The sequence below is a fragment of the Balaenoptera ricei genome, chromosome X (genome assembly GCF_028023285.1).
Source record: "Balaenoptera ricei isolate mBalRic1 chromosome X, mBalRic1.hap2, whole genome shotgun sequence".
NCBI classification, from domain to species: Eukaryota; Metazoa; Chordata; class Mammalia; order Artiodactyla; family Balaenopteridae; genus Balaenoptera; species Balaenoptera ricei.
The window spans coordinates 102,128,414-102,154,513 of NC_082660.1; the positions used below are offsets into that span (position 1 = coordinate 102,128,414).

A 26,100-nucleotide genomic window follows, 5' to 3' on the forward strand; every position below is an offset into this window, starting at 1 on the left:
CTCATGCACAATACAGCTCACTCCAAGTGATCAAACTTGGCCAGGGGCAAGAGGCAGAATACAATGCATTTGCCTTGCAGGTCTGAAATGGAGTCCCTTATACTAAGCCCCATGTCACCAAACCTAGATTTAACTTAATTACAGTTTTGACTCTCCCAGAAATGGAACCTCAAACCAGTAAATCAGGAATCTCCTGATCAGCACTAGTTAGGTCATCTGCCTGATAGACCCCTACCATCAACTAAAGGAACGTAACCTTACAATAACCAACCCACATTTTTGGCAACTACTACTTGTTTTTGCTCCCATCAGCCTATAAAAGTCTTTCATTTTGTACAGCTCCTTGGAGCTCCTTTCTTTTTGCTAGATTGGATGACGCTCAATTCATGAATCACTGAATAAATCCAAGAAGATCTTTAAAATGTACTCAGTTAAATTTTATTAGCAACAGTTTTAAGAGTGTTTTCACAAACAGGTCAACAGGGTGGTAGAAAAAACTGCAGAGTTAAGGAGAGAATTGGAAGGGAAAAGGGTAGGAGAGAAATCAGCAGGTTGAGAAGATGGCAATAGTATGTTGCAGAAGAAATTTCTCAGCCTCCTCATCTGTATGCTGAAAGTTCTCCTATGGTCTTATCTGTCCCCGTACAAGAGAGTGTGATCAAACCCTGGGTGTAGGCTCCCATCAACCACTGAGGGCAGCTTTGAAAAACAATTAACTTCTTTTTAAAATTCAAGTATAGTTGATTAAAATATTATATTAGTTTCATGTGTACAGCATAGTGATTCAGTATTTTTGTAGATTATACTCTGTTATAAATTATTATAAGATAATGGCTATAATTCCCTGTGCTATACCATATATCCTTGTTGCTTATCTATTTTAATTATACATACTAGCTTGTGTCTGTTAATCCCATACCCATAATGTTTCCCTTCCCTCTCGCTCTCCCCTTTGGTAACCACTAGTTTGTTTTCTGTATCTGTGAGTCTGTTTCTCTTTTGCTATATGCATTCATTTGCTTTTTGTTTTTTAGATTCCACATATAAATGATATCATACAATATTTATCTTCCTCTGTCTGACTTATTTCACTGAGCATAATGTTCTCTAGGTCCATTCATGTTGCTGTATTTGGCAGAATTTTATTCTTTGTACGGCTGAGTAATATTCCAGTGAGGTGGTCACAGGAAACCGGGCAGCCACTAGGGCAGACCTCTCTCCTCACCTGCACATTCCTCATGGGTGGAGTCCAGCCTTTCTATCTGTTCCAATGGTTCTCCAGCCAGTCAAGGGAGCTTGTCTCCTACGCATAGAATCCCAGGACTGGGGTGCCCAGCTTTCACTGCTCACTTCCCAGGGTGGATCTTTTCCCATGAATTCTCCCTTTTCCTCTGAGTCCTCTCCTGGGGCACAGGTCCCAACCCTGTCACTCTTCTTCCCTTCTTACCAAATTACATGTGTCATTCCTATAGCCTCGTTTGTACAGCAGTCCTTCTGCCAGTTTCCAGTTAGTTTTCAGTGAGAATTGTTCCACATGTAGATGTATTTTGGATGTGTTCATGGGGAAAGGTGAGCTCCACATCCTCTTACTCTGCCATCTTAATTTCAGATCAACAGTTAATTTAATGCAGTGTAAGAGATCAGTAAAATCCCTCTACCCTTAACTTTTTCAAATGCCCCAGTTGCCTCATATTCCCTTATACTTTCCAGTCTTCTCTCTTTACCTGGAGTCCTTTCCCCCAGACTGCATATTCCTTACACCTCATTCCCCTTCAGTCCCTTTTTTCTTATTGTTACTCACTCCCTTAAAGCAATAGACAGTGAAGCAACAGGGTGAAAGGTTGCCTGTATGGTACAAAGAGGTCAAATATGAATTTCCATGGAGAAAAATGCTGATAGACTAGTAAATGAGAATGGAGTGTTGTCACTTATTTATTAAAAGTGTAAGAATAAGACTTCCCTACACATCATTCTCCTTCCGCAGATTTTTTGATTCCTTTCTCATTCCTCATTAGGCTGCTTCACTTCCTACTCCTATCCTTCTTCTTTATTGTCTACATAGCCTTTCCTTTGCATAGTCATAGCATGAAAAGTATACTTTATAGCAATTAAGCTAGCGAAAAAGCAGAATAATTGTGTTGTCTTTGATTGATGAGGCTGTCATATTAGTTAAATCAAATCTGCAAGTAGGCAAAGTGCTGCAGCATTTGTTTCTATGGAGTGCCTCACTCATTGTATCATGCTCACAGCAGCTCCTGCAAAAGCTGAAGACATGGCTTCTGACCTCAAAAAGTTGATCATCTACTTGGTGCAATCAAACATACACAATTGGAAACATTTTAAAAGCAAAATATCAACAAATACAGGTTGATTTTGTAATAAATTGTGCCCCTAGTCAAGGTGGGCCACTCTTCTGGGGGCAATCAAGGAAGGGATCTGACGTGTGCCAGTTAGACTTTCAAGAGGTATTACAAGGAAGTAGATGAATGTAGAGGAATACAAACAGAGAGCTTAGGACTGATCCATGGTGCCTTCCAAAAGTCAGTAGGTAAATTCAGATTTGGATCCAACGTCATTTAGTGATTAGTCACTGTGTGCTAGGATTGGTGTTTTTACATATGTGATCTTGTAATTATCATAACAGCTTTGTAGTGATACTAATGCTCAGAAGAATTATGTAACTAAACCAAAATCAATTCTAATACTTGATTTGTGATTCTAAATCCGGTGCTTTTTTGATTGTACTCCATAAATAAAAGGGGAAATCTGAGGAAAAGACAGAGAAATAAAATCTTGAAAAGTAGACATGGTAATACAGCTGAGAATTAAACAACCTGAAAGGGGAACCATTGGATTTAGCTAAGCAGAATGGTTTATTTTCAGTGAAGAATCCACATGGAAGCGAGCTAACCTGTTTGTGCTAACTCTCCCATGGGGAGAGCATTCTCTTGAAACTTCAGGACCATTTTTACATTATTTGCATTAAGAAGGATTAAGTAGGAATGATTCAGGCTACAGTGTTTTCTTTGGTAAGTTATGATTAGTGTCTTTCTCCAATAAAGATGTGTGCAAATTGAATTCACAGTAACGTGATTTCTATTTGTAATGTACATTGCCACTGTATTCTGACAACTTGAGATCTGTCATGAAGAAATAAATAAAATAATTAGCAATCAGCAGTGGGAGTTTAATACTTTAATTCTCCAGCTGTTGTGCAAAATGTTTTTGTGCATGTAGATTCAATTAGTCATAAAGTAGGGAATCAGTATAATGCAGCTATATTATACAGACTTTGAACATACACTGTTGGTAGAAATTGATATGTTCTTTAGTTTACTGTCACTATTTAAAGGGAATGCAGACATCAGAAATATTTCAAACTAAGGGTTCTTAATATTGACAAGGAAACATTAAGAAAAGACACATGGCCAGAGTAGAACCACAGAATATATTGAATGTATAATATATAAATTGAGATAATGATTACAAAGGAAATATTGTAATTTGACTATTTGCAACTTAAAAATAAATACAGTTGAAATATTTGTCTATCTAAATGAAATCTAAACACAATTTAATGACAAAAGACAATCTGAGGTAAAATTTTTGCAAATATATGCAGAGGTAGGGCCAATGCATTTGATGTGTAAAGAAAATTTTGCAGATCAGTGACAATTAAAAAAATACACACATAGTAGCATCCCAATAAAAATGGGCAAAAGCTATGAATGAAAAATTCAAAAAAGAAGAAGTATGAATACAAATAAATGTGTAAAAAGGTATGTCCTTACTAGTAAAAATGTAGTAGGAAAAAAATGCACAATGAGTTTATATCTTAATCTTCCCTTTTTCCCACATGAGACACACAAAAATGTTAATAATAAAATAAAATTAGAAAGACATGGTGAAGTTAAAAATGATAAACTATTGTGTGAAACAGAAATAGAGATATACTTAGTGGTGAAACCACAGGCATAACTGAGTTCCAGTTTTAAGTACAGGCAGAAGTCACTGAAAATTTTACTTATATGTAATAAAGGATCCTTAAGCATTGCCTACATGGAAGGGCAGAGATAAATTCACAGTATGAAATCAAGAGCTTTGATGAAGCTCTCTTGATCATGAAAAGAAAAAGATAAAACTTGGACAACTGCCTGGGGCTGTTGTCTTTTTAAAGCTGCATATCTTATAATTTTCTCAGCACAGGTCTTTTACCTCCTTAGGTAAGTTTATTCCTAGGTATTTTATTCTTTTTGATATGATGGTAAATGGGATTGTTTCCTTAATTTCTCTTTCTGATAGTTCATTGTTAGTGTATAGAAATGCAACAGATTTCACTGATGAAAGAAATTGGAGACAACACAAACATATTGAAAGATATACTGTGTTCATGGAATGGAATAATTAATATTGTTAAAATGACCATACGACCCAAGGCAATCTACAGACTCAATGCAATCCCTTATCAAAATACTAAGGGCATTTTTCAAAGTACTGGAACAAATAATTTTAAAATTTGTATGGAAACACAAAAGACCCAAATAGCCACATCAATCTTGAGAAAGAAAGACAGAGGTAGAGGAATCATGCTCTCTGACTTCAGCCTATATTACAAAGCTACAGTAATCAAAGCAGTATGGTACTGGCACAAAAACAGACACATAGATCAATGGAACAGAATAGAAAGCCCAGAAATAAACCCACACACTTATGGTCAATTAATCTATGACAAAGGAGTTAAGACTATACAATGGAGAAAAGACAGTCTCTTCAATAAGCAGTGCTGAAACAAACTGGACAGCTACATGTAAAAGAATGAAGTTAGAACATTCTCTAACACCCTATACAAAAATGAACTCAAAATAGATTAAAGACCTTAATGTAAGACCTGAAACTGTGACACTCCTATAAGAAAACTTAGGCAGAACACTCTTTGATATAAATTATATCAATATTTTTTGGATCTGTCTCCTAAAGCAAAGGAAACAAAAGCAAAAATTAGCAAATGGGACCTAATTAAACTTAAAAGCTTTTGCACAGCAAAGGAAACCATTGACAAAATGAAAAGACAACCCACTGAATGGGAGAAAATATTTGCAAATCCTATATTGGATAAGGGGTTAATATCTAAAATATATAAACAGCTCATACAATTCAACATGAAAAAACCAATCAACACAATTTAAAAATGGGCAGAGGAACTCAATAGACAGTTTTCCAAAGGAGACATACAGATGGCCAACAGGCATATGAAAAGATGCTCAACATCATTAATCATCAGAGAAATGCAAATCAAAACCACAATGAGATATCACCTCACATCTGTCAACTGGCTATCATCAAAAATAACACAAATAACAAATGTTGGTGAGGATGTAGAGAAAAGGAAACCCTCTTACACTGTTGGAAATGTAAATCGTTGCAGCCACTGTGGAAAACAGTATGGGGGTTTCTCAAAAAACTAAAAATAAAACTACCATATGCCCAAGCAATTCCACTACTGGGTATGTATTCAAAAACAAATAACAACAACAAAAAACTGAAAACATTAATCGAAAAGATACATGCACCCTAATGTTCATAGCAGCATTATATACAATTGCCGAGTTATACAAGCAACCTAAGTATCCATCAACAGAAGAATGGATAAAGATGTGGTATATATATGTATATATATATGGTATACACACACACACACACACACACACACACACACACAATGGAATACTATTTAGCCAAAAGAAGAATGAAACTTTGCCATTTGCAACTACATGGATGGACTTGGAGGGTATTATGCTTAGTGAAATAAGTCAGACAGAGAAAGACAAATACTGCATATAATCACGTATATGTGGAATCTAAAAAACAAAACAAACTCATGAATATATCAAAAAAGAAACAGACTCACAGATATAGAGAACAAACTAGTGGTTATTAGTGGGGAGAGGGAAGGGGGAGGGGCAAGATAGGAGTAGGGGATTAAGAGGTACAAACTACTATTTATAAAATAAAGAAGCTCCAAAGATATGTTGTATAACACAGAGAATATAGCCAGTATTTTATAAGAACTATAAATGGAGTACAGCCTTCAAAAACTGTGAATCACTGTTGTACACCTGTAACATATAATATTGTACATCAACTATACCTCAATTTAAAAAAAGCTGCATATCTCTCAGATCCACCTTTCTCCTGGCCTTCCAGACCATCACAGATATGAATAAAGAGGGAGTCCTTGAGCTCTCTTTGCTCCTGGTAACTTGCATCTTTCCCTCACCTCCATCAAGAGAGGGCCCCAGCTTTAGGAGCTCTTGACAAGACCTCTATTCTATGTTTCCACACTCACACATACACTGAAAGCCAGGCCTATCCCTAAATATGCAGGGTCCAGAGCAAGTGTCCCAACAGAAGCATGTGTATCATATTTATACCTATTGAAATTTTGAAGATAGAGCTAACAAAATGTTAAATAAAATAATATTCTATCTTCTACCTTGATGGCTATACCTTTATATTGATAAAATTAAAACATTATAACTATGGTTTTTATATGCTGAAAAATAGTAAAATGTCAAAAACTACTGAATTATTATTTTACATATATGACTTTCTGTTTAAAGTTTGGTGGTGTTTGTAGGAGTAATAAAATAAATACATAATTCATAAGTTAGTACATATTTGTTCCATTAACTCTATTTTTCTTGCTTTCATTGCAAAAAGATCATTATAAGGTTGTTAGAATCAAGATTTTCACATAATCTATGTTCTGATTTGAAGGATTAAAATTAATATATATTCAAAATTTATAAAATTTGAATGTATTTTATATAAAACATAAATTTAAATACATTTAAAATAAAATTAATTTTTGTTTTTTAAAAGTTATTTTTCTTATAAAATAAAATCAATAAAATTAAAAAGCAAAATTAATATCATACTTTTAAATCAAAATTATGTACAGTTTAAATATTTTATTTAATTTTTAAAAAAGATAAACCATATTAAATATTTGTATAAAATGAGATTATTCACAAATTTTTAGTTGACATGCATTAGTAACCAAAGAAAATAATTGGTATTATATTTTACACATGTCATACCTTGACAGATATAGATACACCTTTAAGAATAATATGAATTGTTTAATAAAGCAAAATATTTCTCAGCCAACGTGCAGTTGCTGGATTTGTGAGTTTCTCAGGAACCATGAATTTTATCAGGAAGAGAAGCAAAAAATGGATGCTAAGCACTATTCTGAGATGAAACTTTGTTATGCAACAATCCATTGCATTCAAATAATATGAGTTGAAGGGTTTGACAAGTCAATCTTTTCTACTACTAAAGTGATTCTGCTGCTCAATCTCTCCTCACACTCTAATGCACTGTCTAGCTCTGACTAAACAGCAGTGCAAACCACAAATCTTCATCACATGTGTTAGTTTGGATTCTTTGAGAAGCAGATGCCAAAACAGGATTAGACATGTAAGAGATTTATTAGGGAAAATGCCTATGAAAGACAAAGGGAAGGGATTTGTGGACAGGGAGCATCTTCAGACAGTGGTACAAGTCTGACCCCTGTAGGAGAAGGCAAAGAAAGGAGAGAAAAAAGATCGCAGAAGAATCTCAGACTGCAGTGCTGTTCTTAGAAAGTTTTGGGCAAGTCAGTAGGTATTCTTTGATCCAAAGTTGCCCATTAGAGAAGACCCATGTCCTGCAAGAAAAACCCTGTTTATGTTTCCCTACAGTACTTAAATTTTGGCTAGGAGCCTGGGAAGTGTGGCCTTTACAGAAATATGGTAGTGGGCCCAGAGGACCCACAGCTGAGGCTGTTGGTCAGCTAAGCTCCATGAAGCAGATTTAGGCAGCACATTTCTTGGTGACCAAAGTTCATGGGTAGGATTCAAGATTATTAAGATATCAGTTCTTCAGAAATTCATTTACAGAGTCAACTCAATGCTTATCAAAATCCTAGCAGGTTTTTCCTGTATAAATTTATAAACTGATTCTCAAATTCATATGACAATGCAAAGGACCTAGAGTAGTCAAAATGACTTTTGTAAACAAGAACAAAAGTTGGAAGACTAACATTACCTTTTTTCAAGACTTATTTAAATTTATAGTAATCAAAGTAGTGTGGTATTGGTGTGAAGATACACAAATAGATCAACAGAACAAAATAAAGAGTTCAGAAATAGACTCATACAGGCGTATAAAAATGATTTTCAACAATGGTGCAAGGATAGTTCAGTCAGCGGGAAAAGGAGAGTCTTTTCAACAAATGGTGCTGGAACAAATGAATATCTGTATGCAAAAATAAACTCCAATCTATACATAATAACGCATTAAAAATTTATTTGAAATGGTTCATAGACCTAAATGTAAAGATTCCTTAGATTAAGGACTGGCAAACAACAGTTTGCAGGCCATATCCAGCTCACCATATGTTTTTATAAATAAAAATTTATTGGATCATATTCTTGCCTATTAATTATGTATTGTCTATGGCTACTCTTGTACTACAAAGGCAGAGTTGGATAGTCATGAAAGAAACCATATGGTCCAAAAAGCCCAAAATATTTACTATCTAGTCCTTTAGAGAAAAAAATTTTACTGACCTCTGTATAAGATATAACAAAAGCACAATCCATAAAAGCAAAAAATGATAAATTCCACTCAGCAAAATTAGAAATTTCTCCATAAGTCTTCACAAGACACTGTTAGGAGATGGAAAAGACAGGTCATAGACTAGGAGAAAATATTTGCAAATCATATATCTGACAAGGAACTTTTATCCAGAATATATAAAGAACTCTTAAAACTCAACAATGAAAAATACAAACAACCTAATAATAAAACGGGCAGAAGACTTGAACAAGTGCTTCACCAAAGAAGATATATACATAGCAAATAAGCACATGAAAAAATACTCAGCATTATTAGTCATTAAGGAAATGTGTATTAAAACCACAATGAGATACCACTAAATACCTATTAGAATGGCTAAACTTCAGAAGACTCACCATACCAAGTATTGGCAATTTTGTGGAGGAACTGGAACTTTGTACAGTGCTGATGAGAATGTAATATTGTACAGCCACTTGGGAAAACAGTTTGCCATTCTCTTAAAGTTAAATGTTCACCTATCATGATCCAACCATTCTACTCACAATGATTTACACAAGAGAAATAAAAGCATATGCCCCTGCAATTACCTGTATATGAAAATATTCATAGCAGTTTTATTTATAATTCTCAAAAACTGGAAACAAATGCTCATCAGCAGGTGAATGAATGAACAAACTGTGGTATATTCACCATTGATACATGCAACAACATGAATAAATCTCTAATTATGCCAAATGAATAAAGTCAAACAAAAAGAGGAGCTCATACTGTATGATTCCATTTATATAAAATTCTAGAAAATTAAAAATTTATAGTTACAGAACACAGATCATTGGTTGCTTGCTGGGGAGTGTTAAGAGGGGCAGGAGAAAGGGACTGCAAAGAGGTACAAGGAAAGTTGAGGGAAGTAAATGTGTTCATTAGATTGATGGGAGTGATAGTTTCATGATTCTGTAGATATATCAAAGCTTATCAAATTGTACACTTTAAACATGCCAATTATACTTCAATATAGCTGTTTTTAAAAGTTAATAAAAGTGTTCACTGACAAGAGTTTACCCTCTTTAGGGACCAGGACCCCTAACCATGCAGAACCTAGGATTGTGAAGACGTGAGTTCCTCCTCGTTGGAAGTGATGGTAAGAGGACCACTCCAGCTTTGACCCCCTGGTTCCTGGACTCATGTAGTCTTTCTCTTGGGGATACAATGCCATATAGAGATCTTTAATTTAATACATTTACTGCTTCTTGGAGGATGGCACCCTTTCTCTGCAAAGCATTGCATCTGAACTTTTGCTTTAGCTGTGCCCTTGAAAAGCTATTCCAATGCTCTTTGAAGCCAGTTGCTTCTAGAGGGTGCAGTGTATGATAACAACCGTGGATACCATGGCCATGAGGCCATTTCTATACCTCCTTTGTTTGAAAGTGTGTACCTTGGTGGGATGTTGGATGCTACATTGTATAGGATTCCATACTCATGGATTGAACCTTTCTAAGCCCCTGGATGGTATTGTTGGTTGAGGCTCTTCATACAGGAAAGGCAAACCCATACCTGGAATAAACATATGTCCCTGTGAGGACAAACCACTGACCTATCTCAGACATATGGGACTTTATGTATACGACTTTCCACGAAGTGGCTGACTGGTCTCCATGAGGCGTAGAGCCATAGCAGGAGCTCAGCATTGGTCTCTATTGCTGACAGGTTAGAGATTCAGAGGCAGCACCTGCTAAACTAGTCTTGGAAGGTAGAAGTCCATGCTTAGGCCTATATATAACCTCCATCTTAGCCACCCTGGTCACTCTGTTCATGTATCTGTTGTACTATTTCCAGGGTGGTCCATGACAAAAGCTAGCTAATGATAACTGGCTGAGTTTTGTCTATTCGTTTAAGTGCCTCTTCCATGGTGGATGCCTTCTGCTGGGCATTAATGTATAATATAAAAAAAGTCTTTACATTTAGCGCATACTCCCATATGTTCATATGCCTCTACTCCAGACATCTTTGTCTCTAATTTTCCAGTCCTTTTCCCTTCCAGGCTCTAGACCAGATGGCCAGCAACTTATAATTTCCTTTATACGTTTTTTCATACTCCTTCTAACAATTTAGAAGGAAATGCACTCTATTTCCATTCCTTTAGAAGTTACCATTAAAAGTTTAAGATGCATACTTAATAGAGTCTAAAGTTACTCACTATTTCTAGGCTTCTCTTGAACATACTAAGGATTTAGAAGGCTTTGACTCTGATCACTCTATCTCAATATTACATGTTACAACTGTCCTGTATTTTAGTTTTATCTTTTCTTTATACTCCCCTAATAAGACACTGTTATTTTTTATTCAATTAGTATTTGTTTATATTTATGCATAACCTCTTACTCTTTTCTCATCATTTCCCCTTGCGTTTTAAGCCTTCTTTTTGGAAGGCTTCCTTTTCCTTATTCCTGAAGTATATCCTTTAAAATTCCCTTTAGTGAAGGTCTGTTTTATGTAAATTCCCTCCATTTTTGTTTTCCAGAAAAGTGAATTTTGAATGAGAGCTGATATATTTTCTCAGCATTTTTAAGTTATTATTACACTGTCATGTTTTCTGGTACTACTCTGGAGAAGTCTACTGTGAGTTTAATAGTTATTACTTTAAACGTATTTTGTCTTTACTCTCTGTTTTTAACAATTCTTTGTTTTGGTGTCCTTCAGTTTCACTATGACATGTCAGATGTGGACTTCTTTTGATTTATCCTTCTTGTGATTCATTGTGTTTCTTCAACCTGAAGGCATCAGTTGTCACCTCTTTGACTCTTGTCTCTCCACCATTCTCATAATTCTCTTTCTACAGGACTCCTATCATATACTCATTGGATCTTCTCATTCTATTTTCATGTTTCTAAACTTCTCTTTGAATATTTTCCATCTCTTTGTCTTTCTGGACTGCATTTTTGGGTAAGTTTTTCAGATCTAACAGTTTACAGATCTTTGCTTTATTAAGCAAAATATTTTATTTTTTGATATTAGTAAATCTCTTCTGAGATGCTGCAACTACATAATCAGCTTTTCTGTCTTATTTCCACCCCTCTCTCTCTCTATTTCTGTCTTTCGCTCCCACTCTTTCTCCTTCCTCCAATCTCTCTCTCTCTCCCTTCCTTCCTGGCTCAAAAATTTGCTCTCTTTTTTGGGGCCTCATACATGAATATTTTAAACTTTATATTTTGATCAGCTATGAATTTAACAGCATTCTGATTGTATTTTATCCAGAATTTCTTAGAGTTTTAATGGATTTTTCTCAAGATGTTTAACCTGCCTTATTTCTAGGAACCAAAGTTGACATGCATGACCTTTTAAAATAAAAAGTAATAAAATTAATTAACAACATATATACTAACTCAAGATTATGAGCTAAGCAAACTTTTCTTGGCTTCAATCTATATGGTAATAATACCATGCAGTAACAGAGGACCTGAAACATTTTCAAAGCACTTTTTATATTTTATCTAATTTTACCCTCTCAAAACATTTGTAAAGTTGAATATCTTTACCAGAGAGGTGAAGGTACTTGTCAAGCTCACATAGCAAGTTAGGAGGAACTCACACCATTAGACACTAAGACCAATACACTCTTTACTATTAATTGTTCATAAAGTAATATATTTGTCTCTCTGCCTGAGAAAACCCTCTTTTGATTGTAAGAAATCCAGAGAGCTACAATGTACATTTTCTTCCTATTTGAAAGAATGTCTTGGACTCCAAAATTTGTGCTTTGGGATTAGAATATAAAAAAGACTCTATGCTAGAAGCCCTGGTTATAGTTTCCTCTGGGTTATGAAGGCAGAACAGTTTTATACTTATCTTTTGGAAGGCATCATGACATATTCTATATTATCATTACTTATATAAACAAAATAAAACTTGAAAGTGCCAAAAAGTACTGTCCTTCTGTCCCTAAGAAGTTTTTAATCAACAAAATTACCAGGGCTTAGCCTTGTGTCCCCTGCTTTTCAACATGTAAAGGCCTTTAGGCCTCTTCTCAGTCACAGTGGTATTCTGCACCCATCCTGACATTCAGATGGATATTTCTTTGAATATAATCCAGAAGGAATGATGTTTCTTTCTTACCTGAAAATTTAACCTCCTTGGAAGTTAAGCTGATTCAAACACAGCTGCGCAGGACCAAAGATATTTTTTTGTAGGTAAATAGTATGAGTTGGTTGCAAGCTAAACAAACCTATGTAGGTGGCCTCTATAAGCTTATTTGCTTGAGACTTGTCAGCTTATCTTGTCAGCGCTTGTAGGATATACATAGGAACAGAATCCTCCCTTTAGAAATTGATGAGGTGATTGGAGGATATTCCTGAAGTTAAGTGGGAGGAAGAGGACTGGGAAAGTTGTAGGGAAGGAAGAAACAAAGGCTAAACTATGATGTTTTTATTTTCCTTTACTTTACTGGAATGGGAATAGAGGTAAAAAGTCTTACAAAGTAAGTTTATTTCCCTTAATTGGGAAGCCATTGAATAGGGAAAAGTGCCAAATATGGATTGTGTTCCTATATGGTTTAGGTGGTATGTTTTCTGGACCTTAAATACTGAATTTTGGAACAAGGCTGGGTCATATATATTGAGCAATAATAATAATATAGAAACAACTAGTATTTATTGAGCACGTATGATGTGATAGGCACTGTTATAAGTCCTTTACATATGTTAATTAAATTAATTTTCAGAACAACTATTAGGTAATACTGGTATCCATATTGACATCCATATTTCAAAGATGAAGAAACTGAGTCTCAGAGATGTTAAGTAACTTGTCAAGATTCCAAATCTAGAAAATGAAGCTAGAATTTGAACTCAGATACCTGGCTTCTGTGCTCTCTGCTATCTTTATTTCTTCAGAATTCTTATCTTAACCTTTTCCTTTCTCTTACATGAAACCCCTGCTACTTCTGGGGATAGAGGTGCTATGGTGCCCATTTAATGGGGGTTATCATTAAAACTGTCATTAGGAAGCTATTGAAAAGTGTCATTAAGCAAAAAAGAGTTTCCAAATTCCAGGTGAAAATTTTAGCTATTCATCAAGAAATCTATCAAAAATAGCTAAGAATTACAGATTCCGGGGGTGGAGGGTGACACTTGTGTAGTGAGTCTGATGTAAGTTATCTCAGTTCTATTGACCTTTATCTGTATTTGCCTCAAAGAAGAGGACCACAGAGAGCATGAACAATTTTCCAGTGCAAGGCCCTGAGTTTAGGAAGTTTTTTCATCATTTAGACCTTTCACTTGATCCTCATTCTACAAATATTTGTTGAGTGCCTACTATTTGTCAGGCACTGTGCTAGGCACTGAAGGTATTTTGATGAGCAGAGACAGGCCTGTCATCCTCTCATAGAATTTGTAGTCTAACAGGGGAGGCAGAGAAGCTAGGAGTCCCACAAACAAATGTGTAATTACAAACTGAGGCATGAGTTGTGAAGTAGAGGCCTTTGGGACCATAGTAGGGAGAGTATCATGGAAAGAATATGGCCTCATTCAGATGATTAGAAAAGAGTTCTCTGAGGAAATGACATTCCAGGTAGAGGAAGCAGCATATAAAGGCCCTGTGACCCTTGTTCTTAAAGTCTAGAATGAGAAATAGATTAATTGCTTATTCATGGAACAACTACTTTGCTTATAACTTTGTGTACTGTTCATAATTTTCAAAGAGTTGTTTAGACATGCTCTTTTACCTTCTTGTTGACCAAACAAATAAAAAAATAACTTTCTTCTGGTAAGGTCACTTCTGTTTTTGCTGAGATCCTTAGATTAAGGAAACCTGATTTATCCATCAGGCTATCTTCTTAAGCATCTTCTTTCCACTCTTCTTTCCTCTTACTCTTACACAAAGATTCATTGGATGCCTATAATATGCCAAGTACTAGTATTCTTCTCTTCACAACCAAATTCTTGTTAGAGTAGTCTATACTTGATGCCTCCATTTTCTCACATTCTTAACCCATTGCGTTCTGCTTTCTATCCCCATCATTTCCCTGAAACTGCCAAATCCAGAATTCTGTTTTTCAGTTCCTCATTGTACTTGGTTTCTCTGCAGCATTTAGCCCTGTTGTTCAAGCACACAAACAAAACACAAAAACCTCTTCTCTTTTGCCTTCTATGACAGAGTTCTCTCTTGCTTCTTCTACCTCTCTCATTAGTTCTTCATCAGTTTTGCTGGCTCCTCTTTACCTAATACTAGAATGTTGTTGCTTTCCAAGTCATCACTCTCATCATTTATTTTTTTCTTGCATGCATAGTCTCTCTAGGTAATCCTATATATTTCAGTGGAATACATAGGAATTTGTATCTTCAGTAGCCTCCTTTCTCCTAAGCTCTAAATTATTGTACCCAACTGTGCACTAAATATCCCTCCCTGATACCCTGCATATATTTCATATTTAACATGTTTTAGAGTGAAATCATTATCCCTCCTTTAAATGCAGTCTCTAACCTGAAGCCACAGTGACCTTGTAAAATACAAATATGATTGTTATCATTGCCTCTGCTTGAAAGTCTTCAACGGTTTCACATTGCCATCCTGAGTATCTTGTAGTCATACTATAGTTTGATCTCCACTCCTTCTCCACATCAAACTACTAGCCAACCACAAAACATATCTGGGGCCTTTGCATGTGCTGATCTTTTTACCTGGAATACCCCTTTCTCATTTTCCCTTTTTCTGCTTAAATTTCACCTTTTCAATTAACTTCTACCTGGTTACTCTAGAGGGAAATAGTTGGTTTATTTCTCATATCCTTGGGCTTTCATGTCATGTAGAATATACTTCCACTGTGGCACTTAGACATAAATATATGTCTATACGTGTTATATAAATATGTAAATGTAACATGAGATTTCTTAGAGTAGACTGTGTGCTCAAATGTAGGAATAGAATCTTACATACACTGTGCAAAATAAAGTGGTATTTAATACATATTTAATGTATAAATGAATCTGGGGATTCCAGGAAAGGCCATATATAAAGAATTAGTTGTCATAGGCTGATACTTGAGAATTTTGTTTTATTCAGTTACTTAGTTAGATACTTAACTCATCTTGATGATGAGAAAAAATTAACCATAATTGCATGAAGTATGTTTCCAACTTCAACTCATAGATTATCCGTTGTTCCTGATTAATGGATTTTACTATCTATAATTAATAAAAATAGCCCATCATTCAAAGTGATTTCTTGAGTCACATTTTTTTCTTCTGTCTGAAGTCTAATGTGAGGTAATCTGCAGTAGAGTACAGTGCTGTTGATTTTCTCAGACACACTTTGCCAGTTTATTAGTGAGTTAAAAGCCTATAAAGCCTGTAGCTTCTTTGGGGTTCATGGGAAAGAGTAGAGTTCTTTTTTCCAGGAAACAGAAACATAAACTTTTTGAATGTAACTATTAATTGACATATTCTTGAATATTTCTATCAAAGGAATGAAATGCAAAGTATTTTAAATAAAGTATTTTAATTAAAATTAAATTTATTATAAAAGGCAATTCAGTGTATACATTATAAAGTGATCAGATATTTGCAGAAAATATAGAAATTTAAATCTGCATTTGTACTAAATTTAACTAAATGGAATATATCTGAAAGTTGCATTTAAAAGGTCCAAATGCCACAGTAAAAAGAAAAATGGATGTTGCATATATTGAAGTGAACCTGTTATATAAAACAGGTGTTGAAGAATAAAACCAATACCTATCTTAAGATTATTTTATTTGAAAGAACTTCCCCTCACCCCATATGTTGTTCTGTTTTGAATGAGGTATTATAATCCTCAATATATCTTAAACTACATTTGGTAAAATCTATGTTACCTGACAACAATTTAAAAACTTTTGACTAGCATTTTGATAATGCTTAATCTAAATATAAAAATAAATATAAAGTAGAAAGTTTTCTGGCAAAATGAATCTAAATACTAACCAGGCTACAATGGATTGGTGTGCAATATTTACATTTTTCCCCTGTTATTTTGGGAGGTAGTGAAGGTAATTTTTGTCTGACATGGCTTTAGTAAGCACTGGTGATTTTGGCATACTTAAATAACTGCCTTATATGCGTTCATTCTAAAAAGAAAGATCAATGGGGAAATAAAAAATAACTGCCTTATATGCATTCAGTCTAAAAAGAAAGATCAATGGGGAAATAAAGGCAAAGCAACCTGGTGAATATTTCTTAAAAATTGTTGCATATTAGAATCACCAGGAGAAGTTGTTGATAATGAGATCCCTAAAGTCTTCTGTAAGATTCTGATTCTGTAGTTCTGGAATAGGACACAGGAATATGGATTTTGTATGTATGTATGGATACATTTTGGATACTGTCCTATGACAATATTCAAGTCCATCTGAATAGCAGTCAGATACAATGTAAACTACTTTACACAGGGTCGGATGGTTTACAGATGACAGAGTTAGGGCTCATGAGGCATCCTGGAAGAATTTCATTGAGAATTTTCTCTATAGAGAGGGCATATCAAGAGTAAAAGTCAGTAAGTAAATAGTTTTATTTTTTTTATTAAAAAAATTTTTTTTGGCTGCATTGGGTCTTTGTTGCTGCATGCAGGCTTTCTCAAGTTGCAGGTAGCGGGGGCTACTCTTCATTGCGGTGCATGGGCTTCTCATTGTGGTGGCTTCTCTTGTTGCAGAACATGGGGTCTAGGCACTTGGGCTTCAGTAGTTGCAGCACACAGGTTCAGTAGTTGTGGCATGTGGGCTTAGTTGCTCCGCGGCATGAGGGATCTTCCCAGACCAGGGATCGAACCCATGTCCACTGCACTGGAAGGCGGATTCTTAACTACTGCACCACCAGGGAAGTCCCAGTAATTAGTTTTAAAAAGTGAAAAAATTTCTCATTTTCATTTTGGATTTTCTAGTAAATGTTATTTCTATATCAGCAATTTTAAATTATATATTAAAGAATTAGAACTTCTGATCCTAGCTAAAATAGAGTAACAAAGGCAAGGTTTATCCTATGTGTAGCAACTAAAAGCAAACAAACAAACAGAAAAATGAAAAAACAGTTTTTGAGATAATGAACATCAGGTAATGAATGGCAGTAATCCCAGAGAGATGGGAAACAATTGAAGTCAGCACTATGATGGCTCCAACTTAATGTATTGAGACAGTATCCAGGTATACCACAGTGAGGTGGACTGAGGTGGAGCAAAGGCATTCAGTGGAGAAAGGATAGTCTCCAACAAATAGTGTTGGAATAACTGGATATCCATATGCAAAAAACCCCTTCAATCCATATCTCACACTATAGATAAAAAATTAATGCAAAATAGGTCATAGTCCCAAGTACATAACCTAAAACTATAAACCTTTTAGAAGAAGACATAGGAAAACATATTTCTGACTTTGGGTTAGACAAAGATTTTTTTAGTTATGAAACCAAGAGCATGATCAATACAAAAATAAAATCTATAAAATGTACTTTATCAAAACGTAATCTTCCCTACAAAAGACACAATTAAGAGACTGAAAACACTAGCCACAAATAGGAGAAAATCTGTGCCCAGAATACAAAGGGCTTTCATTCAGAGTTCACAAAAAATTCAGCAAACGTAATAAGAAAAGAAACAACCCGGAGGAGCTTCAAGATGGCGGAAGAGTAAGACGTGGAGATCACCTTCGTCCCCACAAATATATCAGAAATACATTTACATGTGGAACTGCTCCTATAGAACAGCTACTGAACGCTGGCAGAAGACGTCAGACCTCCCAAAAGGCAAGAAACTCCCCACGTACCTGGGTAGGGCAAAAGAAAAAAGAAAAAACAGAGACAAAAGAATAGGGATGGGACCTGCACCAGTGGGAGGGAGCCGTGAAGGAGGAAAGGTTTCCACGCACTAGGAAGCCCCTTCGCGGGCGGAGACTGTGGGTGGCAGAGGGGGGAAGCTTCAGAGCCACAGAGGAGAGCGCAGCCATGGGGGTGCGGAGGGCAAAGCGGAGAGATTCCCGCACAGAGGCTCGGCGCTGAGCAGCCCTCACCAGCCCGAGAGGCTTGTCTGCTCCCCCGCCAGGGCGGGCGGGGGCTGGGAGCTGAGGCTCGGGCTTCGGTCGGATCCCAGGGAGAGGACTGAGGTTGGCGGCGTGAGCACAGCCTGAAGGGGGCTAGTGCGCCACAGCTAGCCGGGAGGGAGTCCGGGAAAAAGTCCGGAGCTGCCGAAGAGGCAAGAGACTTTTTCTTGCCTCTTTGTTTCCTGGTGCGGGAGGAGAGGGGATTCAGAGTGCTGCCTAAATGAGCTCCAGAGACGGGCGCGAGCAGCAGCTATCAGCGCGGACCCCAGAGACGGGCATGAGACGCTAAGGCTGCTGCTGCTGCCACCACCAAGAAACCTGTGTGCGAGCACAGGTCACTATCCACATCCCCCCTCCCAGGAGCCTGTGCAGTCTGCCACTGCCAGGGTCCCGTGATGCAGGGACAACTTCCCCGGGAGAACGCACGGCACGCCTCAGGCTGCTGCAACGTCACGCTGGCTTCTGCTGCCACAGGCTCATCCTGCACTCCGTACCCCTAACTCCCCTGGCCTGAGTGAACCAGAGCCCCCGAATCAGCTGCTCCCTTAACCCCGTCCTGTCTGAGCGAAGAACAGACCCCTTCAGACAAACTACACGCAGAGGCGGGGCCAAATCCAAAGCTGAACCCCATAAGCTGTGCAAACAAAGAAGAAAAGGGGAAGTTTCTCCCAGCAGCCTCAGGAGCAGCAGATTAAATCTCCACAATAAACCTGATGTACCCTGCATCTGTGGAATACCTGAAGAGATAATGAATCATCACAAATTGAGGAGCCGTGTGGATGGCAGGCTCTTGGTGCTCCAACCAGGTATCAGGGCTGTGCCTCAGAGGTGGAAGAGCCAAGTTCAGGAAATTGGTCCACAAGACACCTCCCAGCTCCAAAAAATATCAAATGGCAAAAATCTCCCAGAGATCTCCATCTCAACGCCAAGACCCAGCTCCACTCAATGACCAGCAAGCTACAGTGCTGGACAACGTATTCCAAACAACTAGCAAGACAGGAACACAACCCCACCCATTAGCAGAGAGGCTGCCTAAAATCATAATAAGGCCACAGACACCCTAAACACATAACCAGACATGGACCAGCCCACCAGAAAGACAAGATCCAGCCTCATCCACTAGAACAGAGACATTAGTCCCCTCCACGAGGAAGCCTACACAATCCACTGAACCAACCTTAGCCACTGGGGGCAGACACCAAAAACAACGGGAACTACGAACCTGCAGCCTGCGAAAAGGAGACCCCAAACACAGTAAGTTAAGCAAAATGAGAAGACAGAGAAACACACAGCAGATGAAGGAGCAAGGTAAAAACCCACCAGACCAAACAAATGAAGATGAAATAGGCAGTCTACCTGAAAAAGAATTCAGAATAATGATAGTAAAGATGATCCAAAATCTTGGAAATGGAATGGAGAAAATACAAGAAACGTTTAACAAGGAGCTAGAACAACTAAAAAGCACACAAACAGTAATGAACAACACAATAAATGAAATTAAAAATTCTCTAGAAGGGATCAAGAGCAGAATAACTGAGGCAGAAGAACGGATAAGTGACCTGGAAGATAAAATAGTGGAAATAACTATTGCAGAGCAGAATAAAGAAAAAATAATGAAAAGAATTGAGGACACTCTCAGAGACCCATGGGACAACATTAAATGCACCAACATTCGAATTATAGGGGTCCCAGAAAAGAAGAGAAAAATAAAGGGACTGATAAAATATTTGAAGAGATTATAGTGGAAAACTTCCCTAATATGGGAAAGGAAATAGTTAATCAAGTCCTGGAAGCACAGAGAGTCCCATACAGGATAAATCCAAGGAGAAACACTCCAAGACGCATATTAATCAAACTATCAAAAAGTAAATACAAAGAAGAAATATTAAAAGCAGCAAGGGAAAAACAACAAATAACACACAAGGGAATCCCCATAAGGTTAACAGCTGATCTTTCAGCAGAAACTCTTCAAGTCAGAAGGGAGTGGCAGGACAGATTTAAAGTGATGAAGGGGAAAAACGTACAACCAAGATTATTTTACCCAGCAAGGATCTCATTCAGATTTGACAGAGAAATTAAATCCTTTACAGACAAGCAAAAGCTAAGAGAGTTCAGCACCACCAAACCAGCTTTACAACAAATGCTAAGGGAACTTCTCTAGGCAAGAAACACAAGAGAAGGAAAAGACCTACAATAACAAACCCAAAACAATTAAGAAAATGGTAATAGGAACATACACATCGATAATTACCTTAAATGTAAATGGATTAAATGCTCCAAACAAAATACATAGACTGGCTGAATGGATACAAAAACAAGACCCATATATATGCTGTCTACAAGAGGCCCACTTCAGACCTAGGGACACATACAGATGAAAGTGAGGGGATGGAAAAAGATATTCCATGCAAATGGAAATCAAAAGAATGCTGGAGTAGCAACTCTCATATCAGACAAAATAGACTTTAAAATAAAGACTATTACAAGAGACAAAGAAGGACACTACATAATGAATAAGGGATCAATCCAAGAAGAAGATATAACAATTGTAAATATATATGCACCCAACATAGGAGCACCTCAATACATAAAGCAAATACTAACAGCCATAAAAGGGGAAATTGAGAGTAACACAATCATAGTAGGGGACTCTAACACCCCACTTTCACCAATGGACAGATCATCCAAAATGAAAATAAATAAGGAAACACAAGCTTTAAATGATACATTAAACAAGATGGACTTAATTGATATTTATAGGATATTCCATCCAAAAACAACAGAATACACTTTCTTCTCAAGTGCTCATGGAACATTCTCCAGGATAGATCATATCTCGGGCCAGAAATCAAACCTTTGTAAATTTAAGAAAATTGAAATCATATCAAGTATCTTTTCCGACCACAACACTATGAGACTAGGTATCAATTACAGAAAAAAATCTGTAAAAAATACAAACACATGGAGGCTAAACAATACGCTACTTAATAACCAAGAGATCACTGAAGAAATCAAAGAGGAAATTAAAAAAATACCTAGAAACAAATGACAATGAAAACACGATGACCCAAAACCTATGGGATGCAGCAAAAGCAGTTCTAAGAGGGAAGTTTATAGCAATATAATCCTACCTTAAGAAACAAGAAACATCTCAAATAAACAACCTAACCTTACACCTAAAGCAATTAGAGAAAGGAGAACAAAAAAACCCCCAAAGTTACCAGAAGGAAAGAAATCATAAACATCATATCAGAAATAAATGAAAAAGAAATGAAGGAAGGAATAGCAAAGATCAATAAAACTAAAAGCTGGTCTTTGAGAAGATAAACAAAATTGATAAACCATTAGCCAGACTCATCAAGAAAAAGAGGGAGAAGACTCAAATCAATAAAATTAGAAATGAAAAAGGAGAAATAACAACTGACACTGCCGAAATAAAAAAGATCATGAGAGACTACTACAAGCAACTATATGCCAATAAAATGGACAACCTGGAAGAAATGGACAAAATCTTAGAAATGCACAGCTTTCCGAGGCTGGACCAGAAAGAAATAGAAAATATGAACAGACCAGTCACAAGCACTGAAATTGAAACTGTGATTAAAAATCTTCAAATAAACAAAAGCCCAGGACCAGATGGCTTCACAGGTGAATTCTATCAAACCTTTAGAGAAGAGCTAACACGCATCCTTCTCAAACTCTTCCAAACATAGCAGAGGGAGGAACACTCCCAAACTCATTCTACGATACCGCCATCACCCTGATACCAAAACCAGACAAAGATGTCACAAAGAAAAAAAACTACAGGCCTATATCACTGATGAACATAGATGCAAAATTCCTCAACAAAATACTAGCAAACAAAATCCAACAGCACATTAAAAGGATCATACACCATGATCAAGGGGGGTTTATCCCAGGAATGCAAGGATTCTTCAATATACATAAATCAATCAATGTGATACAACATATTAACAAATTGAAGGAGAAAAACCATATGATCATCTCAATACATGCAGAGAAAGCTTCTGACAAAATTCAAAACCCATTTATGGTAAAAACCCTCCAGAAAGTAGGTATACAGGGAACTTTCCTCAGCATAATTAAGGCCATATATGTCAAACCCACAGCCAACATCATTCTCAATGTTGAAAAACTGAAACCATTTCCACTAAGATCAGGAACAAGACAAGGTGGCGCACTCTCACCACTATTATTCAACATAGTTTTGGAAGTTTTAGCCACCACAATCAGAGAAGAAAAAGAAATAAAAGGAATCCAAATTGGAAATGAAGAAGTAAAGCTGTCACTATTTGCAGATGACATGATACTATACATAGAGAATCCTAAAGATGCTACCAGAAAACTCCTAGAGCTAATCAATGAATTTGGTAAAGTAGCAGGATACAAAATTAATGCACAGAAATCTCTTGCATTTCTATACACTAATGACGAAAAATCTGAAAGTGAAATTAAGAAAACACTCCCGTTTACCATTGCAACAAAAAGAATAAAATATCTAGGAATAAACCTACCTAAGGAGACAAAAGACCTGTATGCAGAAAATTATAAGACACTGATGAAAGAAATTAAAGATGATACAAACAGATGGAGAGATATACCATGTTCTTGGATTGGAAGAATCAACATTGTGAAAATGACTCTACTACCCAAAGCAATCTACAGATTCAATGCAATCCCTATCGAACTACCAATGGCACTTTTCACAGAACTAGAACAAAAAATTTCACAATTTGTATGGAAACACAAAAGACCCCGAATAACTAAAGCAGCCTTGAGAAAGAAAAACGGAGCTGGAGGAATCAGGCTCCCTGACTTCATACTATACTACAAAGCTACAGTAATCAAGACAGTATGGTACTGGCACAAAAACAGAAACATAGATCAATGGAACAGGATAGAAATCCCAGAGCTAAACCCACGCACATATGGTCACCTTATTTTTGATAAAGGAGGCAAGCATATACAGTGGAGAAAAGACAGCCTCTTCAATAAGTGGTGCTGGGAAAACTGGACAGCTACATGTAAAAGAATGAAATTAGAACACTCCCTAACACCATACACAAAAATAAACCCAAAATGGATTAACAATCTAAATGTAAGGCCAGACACTATCAAACTCTTAGAGGAAAACATAGGCAGAACACTCTATGACATAAATTACAGCAAGATCCTTTTTGACCCACCTCCTAGAGTAATGGAAATAAAAACAAAAATAAACAAATGAGACCTAATGAAACTTCAAAGCTTTTGTACAGCAAAGGAAACCATAAACAAGACAAAAAGACAACTCTCAGAATGCGCGAAAATAGCCACAGCAATCAGAGAAGAAAAAGAAGCAACTGACAAAGGATTAATCTCCAAAATTTACAAGCAGCTCATGCAGCTCAATATCAAAAAAACAAACAACCCCATCCAAAAAAGGGCGGAAGACCTAAAAAGACATTTCTCCAAAGAAGATATACAGATTGCCAACAAACACATGAAAGAATGCTCAGCATCATTAATCATTAGAGAAATGCAAATCAAAATTACAATGAGAATCATCTCACACCGGTCAGAATGGCCATCATCAAAAAATCTACAAGCAACAAATGCTGGAGAGGGTGTAGAGAAAAGGGAACCCTCCTGCACTGTTGGTGGGAATGTAAATTGATACAGCCTCTATGGAGAACAGTATAGAAGTTCCTTAAGAAAATAAAAACAGAACTACCATACGACCCAGCAATCCCACTACTGGGCATATACCCTGAGAAAACCATAATTCAAAAAGGGTCATGTACCACAGTGTTCATTGCATCTCTATTTACAATAGCCAGGACATGGAAGCAACCTAAGTGTCCATCAACAGATCAATGGATAAAGAAGATGTGGCACACATATACAATGGAATATTACTCAGCCATAAAAAGGAATGAAATTGAGTTATTTGTAGTGATGTGGATGGACCTAGAGTCTGTCATACAGAGTGAAGTAAGTCAGAAAGAGAAAAACAAATACTGTATGCTAACACATATATATGGAATCTAAAAAACAAAAACAATAAATGGTCATGAAGAACCTAGGGGCAAGACGGGAATAAGGATGCAGTCCTACTAGAGAATGGACTTGAGGATACGGGGAGGGGGAAGGGTAAGCTGGGACAAAGTGAGAGAGTGGCATGGACATATATATACACTACCAAATGTAAAATAGATATCTAGTTGGAAGCAGCCGCATAGCACAGGGAGATCAGCTCGGTTCTTTGTGACCACCTAGAAGGGTGTGATAGGGTGGGAGGGAGGGAGATGCAAGAGGGAAGGGATATAGGGATATATGTATATGTATAACTGATTCACTTTTTTATAAAGCAGAAACTAACACACCATTGTAAAGCAACTATACTCAAAGATGTTAAAAAAAAAAAGAAGCAGGGCTTCCCTGGTGGCACAGTGGTTGAGAGTCTGCCTGCCGATGCAGGCGACACGGGTTCCAGCCCTGGTCTGGGAAGATCCCACATGCCGCGGAGCAACTGGGCCCGTGAGCCGCAACTACTGAGCCTGCGCGTCTGGAGCCTGTGCTCCGCAACAAGAGAGGCCGCGATAGTGAGAGGCCCGCGCACCGCGATGAAGAGTGGCCTCGGCTTGCCGCAGCTGGAGAAAGCCCTCGCGCAGAAACGGAGACCCAACACAGCCAAAAATAAATAAATAAAAAATAAATAAATAATTAATTAATTAAAAAAAAAAAAAAGAAGCAATGTGCAGGGTGAATTAGAGTAGAGACAGGCATGTACTATCAAAAACCCATTTGTTAGCTCCCTTTGTAGGATGTGATGATAGGCATGTAGAATGACTATTGAAAACAAGAGAGAGAACGAGAACAATGGGTCATAACAGAAGGTCAAGCTATGTCTCATTTAACCAGTTAGAACTCTTGGTATCATACGTGACTTTTATGAAAAAACATGTCTGTCAGTTATAAACACATTTTTAACATTAACTGGTTATTTAACCTATAGGCTTAAAATGTAGTGGGTTCCCAGAGTTGAATCAGTGAATGCTTCTGAAAAGAAATTAAGATCGTGCCACAGGGGGAGGGAGTAGTGTAAGCTGGGTCGAAGTGAGAGAGTAGCACTGACATATATACACTACCAAATGTAAAACAGATAGCTAGTTGGAAGCAGCTGCATAGCACAGGGAGATCAGCTCGGTGCTTTGTGACCACCTAGAGGGGTGCATTAGGGAGGGTGGGAGGGAGACGTAGGAGGGAGGGGACATGAGGATATATGTATACATATAGCTGATTCACTTTGTTATACAGCAGAAACTAACGCAACATTGTAAAGCAATTATACTCCAATAAAGATGTTAAAAACATTTTTTTTAATTTAAAAAAAAATAAAAAAAGAAAAGAAACAACCG

The 26,100-nt window shown here is 36.9% G+C and overlaps 1 long non-coding RNA gene across 5 annotated transcripts in view; it reads left to right on the forward strand.

Moving 5' to 3' along the window:
• Positions 1-26,100, forward strand: part of LOC132357290 (uncharacterized) — a 927,280-nt gene that overhangs the window by 227,792 nt on the left and 673,388 nt on the right. For all 5 annotated transcript variants that reach the window (XR_009500199.1, XR_009500200.1, XR_009500198.1 and 2 more), the window contains one exon: positions 9,694-9,763. This is a non-coding gene — a long non-coding RNA (uncharacterized LOC132357290). The remainder of the gene's footprint in view (positions 1-9,693; positions 9,764-26,100) is intronic.